This window comes from Lonchura striata, chromosome W, assembly GCF_050655825.1.
Source record: "Lonchura striata isolate lonStrDom1 chromosome W, ASM5065582v1, whole genome shotgun sequence".
Classification (NCBI taxonomy): domain Eukaryota; kingdom Metazoa; phylum Chordata; class Aves; order Passeriformes; family Estrildidae; genus Lonchura; species Lonchura striata.
Genome location: NC_140743.1, coordinates 10,920,815 through 10,937,711, shown reverse-complemented (window position 1 = coordinate 10,937,711; position 16,897 = coordinate 10,920,815). Strand labels below are relative to the sequence as shown.

Below are 16,897 nucleotides of genomic sequence, written 5' to 3'. Positions count from 1 at the left end.
CAGCATCACCATGTGGTCTACTTTGCCTTGGTTTGGGTGGCATGTGATCGTAGCTATACTTTTCCCATTTGCAGACCCTTATCTAAAAATGGGTCCTATAACTAAGGCTATGGTGTCTGTTATCAAGTTTGGCTTCTGGGTTAATTGGGTGAGGAATTCATGGATCTTTAATTTCCTCTGGAAGGCAGGTACATGGATTCATAGCTATCACACACTAACTGTATGTTTTTGGGGTTACTTTAATAACGGTACATACTGCGAGGAAATAGCACCTGGGGAAACTTTCTCCCAACCTTTTAACCATCTTTTTGGGTCTGCTCCACCAGTTCTCAAAGGGTTAAGATCCTTTCTAAGTGCTAATGATACCATACAATGGGTGGTGTTGCTGATAGTCCTGTTATATTTAGCACTCAGAGATAAGGGAAGATTAACCTGGATAACTACCCTCACACCTACACCACAGACTCGAGATGCTGCTGCTCCAGATCCTGACCCTGCCCCACAGCCCACCTCAGAAATGAACCGCCCAGATTGGGCGAGGGTTCTGGTTAAGGAGATACGAGAGATGCTGAAGGAGTGCATTTCCCCAGCTGGTGAGAAACCGGCCCTTTGCCTTGAGGAGGGACAGTCTAATAGTACAGCTGTGGAACCCACAGATGTTACAACTGTCCAGGTTCCAGCTGAACCACAAAGGCAGTCACGGTCAGCAGCAGTTGCCCCGGTAGAAACAAGGAAGTCTAAGGTGAAAGCAGAGCACCCTGCAGATAGGGACAGGAATGGAGGAACCTCACAACCCACAGGGGACCCAGAGATTGCTATCATCACCGAGTCCCTGACGTACGAAAGTCTTCGTAATCTGCATAAAGACATTGTGCGACGAGGGCGTGAGGCTTATGCTACCTGGCTACTCCGGGTTTGGGATCTTATGGGTACAGGCGTGCAGCTGGACGGTGGTGAGGCAAGGAACTTGGGACCCTTGACCCAGGACTCGGGTATAAATCAGGTTTTTGTAAGGGAACCAGGGTCCCTTTCTCTCTGGGAGCGGCTCTTAATGAGTGTCAGGGAGAGGTTTGTCCACAGAGAGAGAATGCAAGAGCACCATCATAGAATGCGCTGGAAGACCCTCGAGGAAGGGATCCAACATCTGAGGGAAGTGGCAGTATTGGAGGTACTCTTTGGGAGGGATGGACGACACAATAATGACCCCGACAAGGTCAGGTGTACGGGACAAATGCTGTGGAGTCTGGCAAATCTTGGGCCATCTCAATACACCACCTTCATTGCAACAATCAATGCTGACGCCCACCGGGAGACAGTGGGTTCTGTTGCCAACAAACTTAGGAATTATGAGAGTATGATTAATGGCCCAATGCAGGCTCATATCTCAGATGTGATTAAGGAGTTTAAAGAGGAGATGAGGGAGGAGATAAAGAAGGTTAATACAGCACCCGTGAGAGTCACAGGCCCCAGAATCAGCGCCCAACAATCCCCAGCTAGAGAGAGAGGGTACACCCCAAGGGCTAATCTGTGGTTCTTCCTGCGTGACCATGGGGAAGACATGGGGAGGTGGGATGGGAAACCCACTTCTGTCCTGGCAGCATGGGTCCGTCAACTCAAGGAGGGAAACTCTAACCGGGGGAGTTCCACCAAAGTGAAGGTAGCCTCAACCTCCCGTGACCAAGCTTGTGGGTACGATCTGTCAGACCCCCTTGAAGGGACCTCTAGTATGTATGCCCAGGAAAGGAATGATAACCAGTGTTAGAGGGGCCCTGTCTCTAGCCAGGGAGAGGCACGGGAAAACCGGATCTTCTGGACAGTGTGGATCCGATGGCCTGGCACATCAGAGCCACAAAAATATGATGCTTTAGTTGATACTGGTGCACAGTGTACTCTGATACCATCGGGACATGTGGGGGCAGAGCCTGTTTCCATTGCTGGTGTGACAGGGGGATCACAACAATTGACTCTGGTGGAAGCTGAGGTGAGCCTGACTGGGAAGGAGTGGAAGAAACATCCTATAGTGACTGGCCCAGATGCTCCGTGTATCCTAGGCATAGACTTCCTCCGGAACGGCTATTACAAAGACCCAAAGGGACTCAGGTGGGCTTTTGGAATAGCCGCTGTAGAGGCAGAAGACATTAAGCAATTGAACGCCTTGCCTGGACTGTCAGAAAACCCCTCTGCAGTAGGACTCCTAAGGGTGGAAGAGCAACGAGTGCCAATTGCGACCTCGACAGTGCACCGCCGGCAGTATCGGACGGATCGAGATGCCGTGATCCCCATCCACAAAATGATTCGGGAGCTGGAGAGCCAAGGGGTGGTCAGCAAAACCCACTCACCCTTCAACAGCCTCATCTGGCCTGTGCGCAAATCTGACAAAGAATGGAGATTGACTGTGGACTATCGTGGCTTAAATGAAGTGACTCCACCGCTGAGCGCTGCTGTACCGGATATGCTGGAACTCCAGTATGAGCTGGAGTCCAAGGCAGCAAAGTGGTATGCCACCATTGATATTGCTAATGCGTTTTTCTCCATTCCTCTGGCAGCAGAATGCAGGCCTCAGTTTGCTTTCACCTGGAGGGGCGTGCAGTACACCTGGAACCGACTGCCCCAGGGGTGGAAACACAGCCCCACCATCTGCCATGGACTGATCCAGGCTGCACTAGAAAAGGGTGAAGCTCCAGAACACCTGCAATACATTGATGACATCATTGTGTGGGGGAGCACAGCGGCAGAAGTGTTTGAGAAAGGTGAGAGGATCATCCAGATACTACTAGAAGCTGGCTTCGCCATCAAGAAGAGCAAAGTCAAGGGACCTGCCCGAGAGATCCAGTTCCTGGGAGTGAAATGGCAAGATGGACGGCGCCAGATTCCCACTGAGGTCATCAACAAGATCACAGCTATGTCCCCACCAACCAGCAAAAAGGAAACACAAGCTTTCCTGGGTGCCATAGGTTTCTGGAGAATGCACATTCCTGAGTATAGCCAGATTGTGAGCCCTCTTTATCTGGTTACCCGAAAGAAGAATGATTTCCACTGGGGCCCTGAGCAGCAACAAGCCTTCACCCAGATCAAGCAGGAGATCGCTCATGCTGTAGCCCTTGGCCCAGTCAGAACGGGACCAGAGGTCAAGAATGTGCTCTACTCTGCAGCTGGGAACCATGGGTTGTCCTGGAGCCTTTGGCAGAAAGTGCCTGGGGAGACTCGAGGCCGACCACTGGGATTCTGGAGCCGAAGTTACAGAGGGTCTGAAGCCAACTACACTCCCACAGAGAAGGAAATCTTGGCTGCCTTTGAAGGAGTTCAAGCCGCCTCGGAGGTAATTGGCACAGAAACACAACTCCTCCTGGCACCCCGGCTACCGGTGCTGGGGTGGATGTTTAAAGGAAAGGTTCCTACTACCCACCATGCCACTGACGCCACATGGAGCAAATGGATTGCCCTCATCACTCAGCGCGCCCGTATTGGAAACCTGAATCGCCCTGGGATTTTGGAGATAATTACGAACTGGCCAGAAGGTGAAAACTTTGGTCTCACTGATGATGAGGAGCAGGTACAAGTGGCAAGGGCTGAAGAAGCTCCACCATACAACCAACTACCAGCAGAGGAGACCTGCTACGCTCTTTTCACTGACGGTTCCTGTCGCATCGTAGGGATGAACCGGAAGTGGAAAGCAGCCGTATGGAGCCCCACATACCAAGTTGCACAAGCTACCGAAGGAGAAGGTGGATCAAGCCAGCTCGGTGAACTCAAGGCCGTTCAGCTAGCTCTGGACATTGCTGAAAGGGAGAAGTGGCCAAAGCTCTACCTTTATACTGATTCATGGATGGTAGCCAATGCTCTGTGGGGCTGGCTGGAAAGGTGGAGGAAGACCAACTGGCAACGTAGAGGAAAGCCAATCTGGGCTGCTGATATATGGAAAGACATTGCCTCTCGGGTGGAAAAGCTAATGGTGAAAGTCCGTCATGTAGATGCCCATGTCCCCAAAAGTCGGGCTAATGAGGAGCACCGAAACAACGAGCAGGTAGATCAGGCAGCAAAAATAGAGGTGTCAAAGATAGACTTAGATTGGCACCATAAGGGGGAGTTGTTCCTGGCTCGATGGGCTCATGATGCCTCAGGTCATCAGGGCAGAGATGCCACCTACAAGTGGGCACGAGACCGAGGGGTGGATCTAACCATGGACAGTGTTTCCCAGGTTATCCATGACTGTGAGACGTGTGCTGCCATCAAACAGGCCAAGAGAGTGAAGCCCCTATGGTATGGTGGGCGGTGGTCCAAGTACAAGTATGGGGAGGCCTGGCAGATTGACTACATCACTCTGCCCCAGACACGCCAAGGCAAGCGCTACGTGCTGACCATGGTGGAAGCCACCACTGGATGGCTGGAGACTTTCCCTGTACCTCATGCCACTGCCCGGAACACCATCTTAGGCTTGGAAAAGCAAGTCCTGTGGAGACACGGCACCCCTGAGAGAATTGAGTCTGACAACGGCACCCATTTCAAGAACAGCCTTATCAACACCTGGGCCAGAGAACATGGTATCGAATGGATATATCATATTCCCTATCATGCTCCAGCTGCCGGCAAAGTTGAACGGTGCAACGGACTCCTTAAGACTGCCCTGAAGGCACTTGGTGGGGGAACATTTAGAAACTGGGAAATTAACCTGGCAAAAGCAACCTGGATGGTCAACACCTGAGGGTTTGTCAATCGAGCTGGCCCTGCCCAGTCAGAACCCTTACACACAGTAGATGGAGATAAGGTCCCTGTAGTACATATGAAAGGTATTTTAGGGAAAACTGTATGGATTAATCCCACCTCAGGCAAAGACCAACCCATTCGTGGGATTGTCTTTGCTCAAGGACCTGGTTACACTTGGTGGGTAATGCAGAAAGATGGGGAGACCCGCTGTGTACCACAGGGAAACTTGGTCTTAAGAGAGAACTGGGTGTAAGATTTCATGGTGTGCAGATGGAAATAGAATAAGGGGTGGATAATGTCCTGGGTTGTAAGATAAGCTTGTATTCTATTTGCCATCTGTTGAAAGGTTGGGCAGGTTTTGTTATCTCTCCCAAAGACAATGGTTTGCCCCGTAGAGGCAATGGTTTGTTTATACACTATTGACTGACTCACTGCAGGGCTGGTAAATGTAACACCATCCCATTGTGAGGGGGTCCCACCCAGAGGGGGAAGCCAAGCACTCTATTATTGTTTAAAGGGGTAGCTTTTTGGGGAGAGAAGCAGCTCTCTCTCTCTTCGCGGGACTCCCAGAGAAGCAGCTCTCTCTCTCTCTTCGCGGGATCTCGCAGCGAAGCAGCCGGAGCGCGCTGAGGCGATGGCGGCGGAGCTCGGAGGCAACCCCGGCGCAGAGGAAGACCGGCCCCCACTGCCACCAGATCTTCAGAGGAAAACTATACCCTTCTAAAGATCACCACTGCAGCTGCAATTCATCAACCACTGCAAGGGGAGCAATCGTCCCAGCAGGACTGCTACGGGCACCCCGAATCCTCAGGTTCTGGACTTTTTTCACTGGTTTTGTTTGTACCAATTGCATTTGCCTTTTTAAATTGTTGTCTAGTTTTCTCCTAGTAAAGAATTGTTACTCCCATTCCCATATCTTTGCCTGAGAGCCTTTTGATTTAAAACTCCTAGTAATTTGGAGGGAGGGGGTTTACCTTCTCCATTGTACAGGAGGCTTTAGCCCTCCTTCGCAGATTCCTGTCTTGTCGAACCTAGACAGAGTGTTAGGCATGTCAGCCCAGGTCCCTCTGAGTGTCAGCACAACCCTCTGGTATGTCACTCCCTTCCTTGCTGAGGGTACACTCTGCCCCATCCATCCAGGCCATTAATTAAGATGCTGAAAAGGACTGGATCCAGTATTGACCCCTGGGCTATACTACTAGCTACTGGCCTCCAATTAGACTTTGTGCTACTGATCACCACTCTCTGGGTCCAGCCATTCAGAAAGCTTTCAATCCACTTCATCATCCCTTGCCTCTGCAAAATCTCCCCTTCCCTCTGTTCTTTCTCCAATCCCATCACCACACAAAAAAAGACTCTTTAATGGGGCAAGAGGCAATTTGGGTCAGTGTGTGGTGGTTCCTGTACTGGTAGCAGTCCCTTTAGACTCAGGCCTCTCAGCTCCTGCTCAGACTACCACTTGAGCTCCTGCTCTCTTCCAGCATGGTCTTCTATCTCCTCTTTCTTCTGCACTGCTGTTATTTATTTTCTTCTGTTTTTTTCAGGATTTACCACCCTTCCTTGCTTTATTTTCACAGAGGCACCACAAAATTTACTGATTGGCTCATCTTTGACCTGAAATGGGGTTCCTGATGAGCTGTCTGGAACCAACTCTAACCAGTACAGGGCAGTCCACAAGTTTCTCCCACAGAGGTGATTCATTGAAGCCATACTCTGGTCTCCCCTCATACCCCAACCTGGCCAATTATACCCAATTAAAAAAATGTCACAAGAGAACTATTCTAGAACGTGCTTTCTTCTATGCTGCTGGGAAATTTCAGATTTAAAAATCTCAACAGCAACCTTGAAATTATACAGTGCAGTTACCTTTTTTGAACATACTAGATAAGAATTTTTAATAAAGAAAAATACATTCTAAACTAGGAAACTGTGTTGTGAAAATTATCATTTGCTCTTAACACATATCAGACTAGAAATCTGATGTTTGATATGTCTTTCAGTTGTGCTTCTTGGAGTAAGAAGTCATGATCTAGTAAAGTTCATTTTTACACTTAAATGTGAATAATACAGGTTCAGGAAAAGAAAAAAAAAAGTAACTTATATTTTTGAAAGGGGGGGGGTGTCCTGTGGTGACTTTATGATGCTTGTATCCCCATTCATCTGTTTAGCCCAGAAATAAGTTTTGTACCTTTAAGACTGTTTCTGAGAACAAGGCGGGGGAGTGCAGAAGCGTGGAGTTTGTTATCAGAAACTGCACTTGCTCCCCCACATCCTTCTCCTGGACTGTGTTGTATACAGCACAGACAGTGAGAGAGAGCTCTCCTTTGCTTTTAGTTAGTTTTTAGCTAGCTGAGACAGAGAAGTTCCCTAGACTGTGTTTTTTATTTTTCTTGGAACTGTTTAAACCTGCTCTGGACTGAACACCCAGAAGAGCACTGAGAGCTCACACCTGTGGCCCACTGGGCCAGGCCTGGGCCGCAGCATTTCCAGCAGAGGAGGGACTGATAAGAGACTGAGTGAGCCAAGCTACAAAACAGAAAGGGGACTTTTTGAGTTTGTCATCTTTTCAGATTGGCAAGAGGTTTTATTGTTTAATTTTTTTTTGTTTTGTTTTTGTTTTTGGGTTTTTTTTTTGTACTGGTGAATGCTTTGCCTATTTTTTCCCGAACCAGTTTGGGGAGCGGCCACTTGGATTTGCTTTCTAGACGCATCCCAGTTTGGAGGTTTTTCTCACAAATTTGCCCTAAACCAGGACAGGGGGTCAACTTAAGGTGTAGATAGGTGAAGGCTTTTTTTAGAAATTAGCATAAACACAGCTTAGTATGCTTTAGATCAAGTAGATATTTACTCTTGTTAGATATTTGCTCTTGGAGTGGCTACCTAGAACAGAAGCGAGACAGAGTTAAAAGAATAAAGTAGGTATTTATTAAAGGCCTTCAATAGATATACCTTGGGCAGTGCAAAAGCCTCACAGAGACTACACCCAAGATGGACGATGGTCACGAGTTTCTCAGACAGATATATAAGTTTGCTCTATTTGCATATCAGAGGTTAGTTGCCCAATTATAGCTTCAGGTAATGAAGTCATATTTCCCCAGTTTGCTTCCCTCCCATTCACTTTTGTTTGTACTTTTCAGGGCCTGAGGCAGATAGTGTTCTTTGTTCTCAGGCCTGGAAGGATTGTTTTGTCTGACCAAAATGTGAAGAGACCTTACTAACACTCTATATGGAGTTCCGAGTTATACACTAATGTAGTACAGGATCTGAAAAATATAAAAGCTAAGACTTAAGGCATCATTTCCCCCTTTAGAGGCTTGACAAGGCCTCTACCTTGTCAAGTCTCAACACTAAATATCCACTGGTAGTATGCATTTAACAACAGTATATATCTAACAACAGTAAACCCCATCTTGGGTGTAGTCTCTGCGAAGCTTTTGCACTGCCCAAGGTGTATCTATTGAAGGCCTTTAACAAATAGCTACTTTATTATTTTAATTCTGTCGAGCCTCTGTTCTAGGTAGCTACTCCAAGGCATCAAGTGAAAACTACTGAAAATGTAATCTTACTTCTTCATTTTAGAAGTGACTGGCAACATCTGGGCAAAGCAATATCACCTTAAGAACCAGCACCAGTGGTAGACATCTGTTTGCTAAGTAAGGTTATACTTTACAACCTACTCATCATAGTAATCTTAAAACAGAATAGTTACCCATGTTCCTGTGGGAGAATGGATTGTAGGAGAACAGAGATAGTGCTGAAGGCACTCTCACCCCTGAGGAGTTGCAGCTGTACTAATTACCAAACAGTAGGAACAGGCCTGCCCTTAATATGTTACAGCTATGTCCAATAAGGACTGCCCTTAATAGGGCGCAGCTGTGTTCAAATAAGAATGGGTGTTATAAAAGAGCGGATTAGCTGGTTGAGTTGGAGTCAGTTGGTTGTGCTGCTGTGAGGAGTAAGGCTCAGGCATTTGTGCTAGGGATATGTAGTAGATAGGGACAGGTGATCGGAAGATTTTGGGATGTGACAGAAAGAAAGACCCCCTTCCCCCTCTCCTCCTGCAGCACATTATCCATTACCCCAAAGAATGTAACCACACCTAACCCAGTAGTTTGCCACTCCTGACTAACCCTAGAGACCCTACCAACCCTGCCTGACATAGCAAAGTCCCCCAAGACTATTTAAACCCATGAGATAAGATAATAAACACTTTTGACCGTCCACCACACTGGTGCCTGCGTGTGTCGTTAGCCTGAGTAGCCCGGACTAGGCTGGGCTGCCGTGCTGTTCCTTGCAACCAGGTCGCCGTTGCCTCCCATGAAGGCAACATATCTGGTGCCGAAGCCCGGGAAAAATTCGCTCGGGTAGCGGGTGTCGCCTGGACAAGAACAGCGGCCAGACCGGTGAAACCGTGTTCTAGGCGAGGGAGATGTCCCAGGACCCGCGATCGTCATGGACGCCATCGCCAGGGTCGTAAGTGCGATGCATAAGCAGTGGGGTATCGAGTGTAGGCTCAAAGACTTTTATCTTGCTATAGCAAGGCTCTTGGAGCTTGGGGTAATTGACCGCCCTGTGGATGTTTTGCATCCGGAGATATGGGAGAAATGCAGAGCCACGCTGGCCGAGGACACGAAATCCTCAGGCAGTGGCAGAAGCCTTAAGGCATAGGGCAAAGTAGAAAAAGCCCTACGCAAAGCAATAGAAGAGCAGGAAGCATGGAGCGCGGCGCGTACATGTTTATTAGTTACACCCAAGCTAGGGGTAGGAGCTGCAACGCAAACTGCCCCTGAGGGCAGTCCGCTCTGGAGCGGGGACCCAGGAGGGCCCGGCACGTCACCCCCCTCCCTGGACCAGAGCCCAAACCCCCCCGCGGAACCTTCCCAAAAATCCGCGGCTTCCCCATCCGTCCCACCGCTGCCGATCGGTGACCCGTTGCTGGAGGTGCAGCAACGCGCGGAATCCGTTTGGCAGGGGCTGGCAAAGGAAGCCAGAGAGGCAGAAACCATGGCTCGGGAAAAGATCCTAACCACGCCGCCACTCTACTCCATTGAAAATAACATTGGCAGCCAAGGAGAGGGGTGGGGCACGGGCAATCTCGGCGCGAAAAGCCTGGAGGCGCGGGGTATTATGAATGCGCGTATGTGGGAGAAAGGAGGAGAGCGGAGGAGGGCACGGAGCCAATCGGCAGCTGCGCCTAACGCTGCTACCATGTAAGGGAGAAACCCCCCCCCCTGCAGGAGGCAGGGCAAGCCTGGGGGGCGGGAGCGGTGCCACCCCTGGGCGGAGGAGCGAGCTCGGAGCCGGACAAAAAGGCACCGAGCCCCGGAAATTCGCTGGCATTCGACTTCCGACTCTGAGTCCAGCAGCAGCTCCGCCAGCTCGGAAGAGCTAACAGAAGCCAGCTGGGACTCTGAAACGGAGGAAACAGCCGACGCGATTTAAAACAAAACCGAGTAAAGCTTTAAGCCACACCGAAAAGCAGCCACAATACGAACCAGCCCAGTTTATCGACTGGGGAGAAATAAAAATAGCCTATGCTGAATGGTCCCCAGCGGCTACCATACAAACCTTCCCAGTGAGGATCACTGGGCTGGAAGAGAACCAACAAAGAGTATATACCCCGGTAAACCCAAAAGATGTACAGTCAATTGTCAAAGCCATTGCAGAAAAGGGAATAAATTCGGCCATAGTTTCCACTTTAATCAATGGTCTTTTTAGTAATGACGACCTGCTTCCTTTGATATCGAACGAATAGGCCGCATGATACTTGATGGTGCAGGAATGATTGTGTTTAGACAGGAATGGGAGGATAATTGTACAAAGCTATTAGCCCAAGCATCTGGCGCGAGGCAGCCACTGCACGGCTCGAGTTTATCCAGGCTTGTAGGAAAGCAAGATGATATGATCACGTCTATGCAACAAGCCACACAGATGCGGGCTGAGGAGGTCAGGCCGACATCTCGGGCTGCAAGGGAGGCTATCCGTGCAGCCTCTCGGGTCGTGGCCAAGCCGGCGCCGTGGTCCACCGTGAGGCAGGCAGAGAGCGAAAGCTTTACGCAGTTCGTAGATCGCCTGCAGGCAGCGATAGACTCCTCTACCCTGCCGGCAGAGGCAAAGGGCCCCGTGGTAGCTGACTGCTGGCGCCAGCAGTGCAACTCTGTCACCAAAGATATCTTACGTTCCCTGCCAGCCGGAGCCAGCCTGGCTGACATGATCAGACATGTAGTGAGGGAAGAACACCTGACACCCATTCAGGCAGCCGTCCACACCCTGACCAGTGCCACGGCATGTTTCAAGTGTGATGAGGCAGGTCACATCGCGGTGAGCTGCCCCCAGCCGGCACAGCAGCCCGCGGCACCTCCACCCCAAGCGTACCCAAGAGGAGCCTGTTGGGGCTGCGGGAGGAAAGGATATCTCCTTAAGGAATGCAGGTCCCGGCCCCAGGGAAACGGGAAAGGGAGGGTGCATGCGGGCCGCACTCAGCCTCCTCCCGCCGTGAATGCAAGGCAGCCCATCTATGCCAACCCCCAGTGGGGCGGGGAGCCCTTATACCCCATACCCCCACGGGAGACAGCCAGCTTCGTACCCCCGCCAGCGACACAATTGCAAAATTTCGCAACACAGCCTGCGGTACCTTCGTACCCACTACCACCGCAAGCAGCGCCTGTGCCGCAGGGCCAGCAGGAGATGCCCCAGAGCGAGACCCCTGGGTGGCCCTGGCCATGAAAATAGGGAAAGAGCCCCCGAAGGTGTGGGGGACATGCCGCCTTTATGGCAGTCAGGACCCCCACGTCATAGGGCTTCAGTTCTGGGCAGACACAGGAGCAGACTGCTCGATTTTTCCCCAAGCACGGTGGCCCCGACACTGGCAATGCAAAGAAGTCCCCCCAGTGAACGGAGTGGGGGGGCCATCCCAGGCATGGCTTGCAGTGACAGTAGACACTTACAGCAAAGTGATCATGGCAACACAGCACCTCAAATCCAACTCTAAAGCCACAATCCAGCACTGGCTGACAGTTATGGCATGGCTTGGTATCCCCAAGCAAATTAAAACTGACAATGCTTCCAATTTCATCTCCAAATCAGTGCAGGAATTCGCCTCCGTGTGGGGCATCACCTTAGTACAGGGGATCCCATATAACAGCACCGGACAGGCCATTGTTGAGGGAGCAAATCAGACCCTAAAAGCCAAGTTAAAAGTATTGGCAAAGGCAGAGGGCTTTGCCAAATCCATTCCCCCAAGAGACCAAACGCGCATGCTGGCAACCGCGTTGCTAGCACTGAACCAATTCCCATGGGGAGATGAGACAAACAGTCCCATTCTAAAGCACTGGGCCACCCAGACACTAGAGGAGGGCCCACAGGTCATGATCAAAAATGAGCTAGGCGAATGGGAATGGGGCTGGAGACTGGTGCTTACAGGACGAGGGTACGCGGCAGTCAAAAAAGAAGACAGAATCAGGTGGTGTTCACTCAGGTCAATCAAACCTGACCTTCAGAATGAAACTAATGAAAAACTGTGAGTTTCTGTTTGCAGGACATGCTCATGGACCGTCCCCGTGATGCGTACACCACTGTTCCAGAGGGAGATGACGAACCACCAAGCCGCCAGATAAAACCCAAGAGTCCCACACCGGTGAAACCCAGACATGCACAGTGTCTTTGTGTGACTTTGCTGTAGAGGCTTGTGGCCGGGGGGCAGCAAACTCAGGCCACTACCCTCATCAGCCATCTAGGTGGGTCATGCAATATCTCTCAAGTGACAAGGTGTTCGAAGAGGTCACCACAGCGAACACAATCAGTCGCAAAAGCCTTCGAAACTCACCTTGCGAGAATTACTCAAGTTTACCAAACCCCTTTTTCCCTACCAAGTTACAAGTTTGTACCTCACTCCAGTGCCTATATCTACGACTACCTCATTTTATTTATGAAAAGGAGGGGGGAGATGTAGTAGATAGGGACAGGCAATTGGAGGATTTCGGGATGTGACAGAAAGAAAGACCCCCTTCCCCCTCTCCTCCTGCAGCACATTATCCATTACCCCAAAGAATGTAACCACACCTAACCCAGTAGTTTTCCACTCCTGACTAACCCTAGAGACCCTACCAAACCCCCCTGAAATAGCAAAGTCCCGAAGACTATTTAAACCCAGGAGATAAGATAATAAACGCTTTCAACCGTCCACCACACTGGTGCCTGCGTGTGTCGTTAGCCCGAGTAGCCCAGACTAGGCTGGGCTGCCGTGCTGTTCCTTGCAACCAGGTCGCCGTTGCCTCCCATTAAGGCAACAGGGATAGTAAGGGTTAGTATGTCTGCTAGGGACAGAAAGGGTGAGGCGTTTATATTAGGTACAGTAAAGGTTAGTATGTGCTACTAGGGACAGAAAGGGTCAGGCGGTTGTGATAGGGACAGGAAAAAGTCAGCCAGCTGTGCAGAAGAAAGAGAAAAGGAGTCACTGTTGTGAGGAGCTGCCCATGAGAACTCAGAGAGAAGGTATGAAAGTCTTACAGTAAGATAATAAACAGTGAAAGTCAGATCCCATTCACCATTGATTGGTGCCAAGCACTGACACCAAAAATTGGTGGCCCGTACAGGGATGGATCCTGACAGTTCCCTATATTCATTACTTGTTCTGACCTAATAGTAATGTGGAGAGGGATTGTGAAAAATGTTTTTGTGATTCATGTCAATTGGCAATGGAATCAGCAAATGCTTGTATCTGCTGTGTTGAAAGTGGACACGTTCCCTGGGATAACTACTAAGAACGGTTTTGAAACTTTCTGACCAAATAGCCAAATAAATCATCGAAAAAGAAAATAGAAGAAGTATAGTAGAGTCAAGAGATGAGGTGGCAAAAATAACTGATGCTTAGAATAGAATAAAGGAAGCTGTGGTAAAGCTAAGGGATATTGTAACAAAGCTACTAAATGCTTATATATAATAAAAAGCTTGATGCACTTGTACAAGACTAAAATTATTTAGCAGACACTGGTGAAGGGCCTCCCTCCATATGACCATGAACAGGACAGGAAGCCAACAACCATCTGGAAAGATTATGAAATTGCTGATCCCAGCTTATTGATATCTGCTGATTCGGACTAACACAAGCACATTGGAAAATGCTTTGTAGGCTTAAAAACAGCATATATACTTTGCCAAACTTGTAAGTGGTGTGCGCCGTTAGTGGAGCAGTAACTCTCTGGCCACCCAGCGCTGCTTGCTTGCTTTCTTTAAAATAAAAGATATAAAAATAAAATTTGGTTTGGCTATCGAAATTTTATATCAGAAAACAAAAAACCCACCAAGCAATACAGTAGATAGAATTAAAAAACCTTTGAGGTACACATTCAGAGGGAATTATCATAATAGGCTAGACACAAAGTTACATAGGGAACTTGGTATTCAGGACTACCTCTGAATCACTAGGAAGACTCTGAAAACAGAAGGATGAGAGATCAACCAGTGACCTTAAACATCAACAATATATTTTATTAGAGCACTTTTATCCTAAAGCATTTCCAAACTTGCAGATACAAGCAGTCTTAAACTTAAGCAAACAGATAGGCTCCCCAGAACTCTGACACAAAACCAAACAACCCAAAACCTCCAGAAAGGAACATTAAGACTAGCCAGGTTATCACACCACTGATCACTCGGAGAAATTGGATCTGCAGGGACTGAATCCAAAGCACTTCAATTAAAGTAGCTGGCACTGTTAATACAAGGGCACTATCAGCTACAACATGGTCAAAGAATAGGAAAACATTCTCCTCAACCTGTCAAATTGTCAAATAAATTCACCTCCTACATTTCTGCATGTCATCACCAAATTCACATTTTAGATTAAAAGAGAAAGTTAAATCCAACCACTGTCATGTAAAAAAAAGTAATAAGTACTGTATATTATTCAATTAAATAATTTCACCATTACTTGAAAATTACTTTAGCATTGCCAGGCCCATTTTACACTGTTCATAGATAAAATACAAATTAGTTAACTAATATTTTGATTAGTTAATGATAGAGTAACTGAGTGCTGCACAAATTCACTGACATATCAAGTTACAGACTTTTGCTCAGACTTTTTCATCTAGAAATATTACAATTGGCTTGGGAGCCATGACATGAATACATATTTCAAAATGCAATTTGGATTACTCCACTCAAGTTTTACACTGTGGTAAAGTTGATCCTATAATTTATAGTCTTTTCCAGTTAATCAACACTTGTTAATGGGGAGAGAAAAAGCAAGAGGGAAAAAATTAAAGAATGTATTAATATATGATACTTAACTCTAGCATTAAAATGCAGTAACTACTTCTAACTCAAGAACTATGATTAAGCTATGCCAGTGCTCCTCCACTAGAAGAAAAAAAGTTAGGACATTATTTTAGGGCACTGCTCTGATAGAAGCCATGGCTAGCAATGTGTTCATACTTTAAATAAAGACTGTGTTTTAAAATATAATCTTTGAAAATGAAACATTAACTATGAGTTACAGTAACACATATTTAGAAAGTAATAGAAAGCATCACATCCTTTGCACCTTGGGTACTCATCCTTACAACCTAGATACACTGTTCCCCAGATCATTTTAGGTATGCCCAAGAAATTAAAATGTTATTTTGGCTTTATGTCATTAAAAAAACCCAACCACCCAATAAAATATATGTTATTTTCTTTGAAGTCAGAAGAGGGTATGCTGAATAAATAAGGTTGGTAGGTGCTGAACTGAACATCTGTCTTGTGTTAAAAGTCAGAAATATGCTGTTGTGTAGTTCAGTATCACACTTCAGTTCACAATGCCATGCCTTTTACTTTTTTAAGAAAAATGCTCTTATTAACAACAAAAACAACACACTTCTGTTTATACTATTGTCACCACAAGGCAAATAATTCTGTGACAGAAAACTAGCAACACAAAGAGACCTGGCAAGTGTTAATTTCAGTTTTATATCCTGTGATCTGTGAGCTATTTAAGATACTGACAAGGAGATACAGAGAAAGCCAAGAAAACCTATGCTATGTTTTTTTCACTACACAATGCCTAACATAAGTAGCTCAGGTTTTTTTAATAAGACTGTGCCAAGTTAATACCTTATACTGTTCTACATCCCAAAATGAAAAAAATTACTAGATCATTTTTACAAGCATAATACAGTATTTCATCTCTGCCAGCACTTCAGTGCACCAGCCCCCTCCCCCCAAAGATATACGCGCATTCCAACCGAGCCTCTCTCAGCAGGGGCTCAGCCAATTCTCGCCCTCCCTCCAGGCCTTGCTAGGTTCCCAAACCCCCTCTAATTTTAGGTTTGGATTTTGTTGCAAACGGCAAAACGAAAGGAGAAAGCCTCCAAAGTGACGATCCTTACCCTTGAAATCCCGCCATAGGCGCAATAAGGAGAGTGAAATATTTTTTTTTTTTTTAATGGGAGATGAATGAGAAGAAACAAAAGACTAAATGGAGAAGAGGCTAAGCAGTGGAGACAGAGGGAGAAAGAGGAGAGCCCGTTGAAGGAGCAGGGCGAACGTCAGCCATATTGTGTGTGTTATCCCAGTATTTACAAACCTGCAGCTGCAGCAGCGTTTTGAGTCTGGAAGAGAGGGGAAAGGAGGGAGGGGGAAAGAAAGGAGAGGAGGGAGGAAAAAGAGGGAATCGAGGGAGGAGGGGAAAGCGGCGACAGCAGTAGACAAAGGAACCCAGAAAAGCGCGAGCAAAGCAGGAGCATACGTCCACACACTCTGGGTGTCCCGGACAGCAGCGGTGGCGTGTGCAACTCCAGTGCTGCCAGCCCGACGCGTTAGCAACTTTCACAGCTCCAGCCTTTGGCTACTGAGGTTCGGCCGAGCCCGGCCACCACCCTCATATCCCCTTCACCACATTTTCTCATGAGGGGAGCCAATAGATGACAGGTCAGACATACCTGTCTCCCTCAACGTGCACTATCGACAGAGAGGCTTATCTGCTGGGAGCCCCTTAGCGGGCCCCAGCCCACAATACAATGGATCCACAGAGAGGAAGGGGGAATGTGCAGCTGCGACCCCTTCTCTCCAGCAACGGACGCGATGTGGGCGGGGTAGATATCGGGAGGGGCCATGCCAAACGAGAGCAGCAGTCCCCCAGAGCCCAAAAGAGTGGTGGTTGCCAAGGAGTCGGGGTACTACATGGGAAGAGAATCTGAGAACCCCCACT

General features: G+C 48.1%; 1 protein-coding gene across 4 annotated transcripts in view; it reads right to left on the bottom strand.

The window, feature by feature from the left end:
* The window catches only part of LOC146763044 (spindlin-Z-like), a 159,278-nt gene that overhangs the window by 141,561 nt on the left and 820 nt on the right, over window positions 1-16,897 (bottom strand). Inside the window, exon 1 of one of the 4 annotated variants that reach the window (XM_085571198.1) lies at window positions 16,629-16,778. The exons of 2 other annotated variants lie outside the window; for them this stretch is intronic. The gene's annotated coding sequence lies outside the window, so the exon portion shown is untranslated. Of the gene's footprint in view, window positions 1-16,273; window positions 16,301-16,628; window positions 16,779-16,897 lie in introns of those variants that run through there. One more of the 4 variants, XM_085571199.1, reaches the window with a different exon arrangement.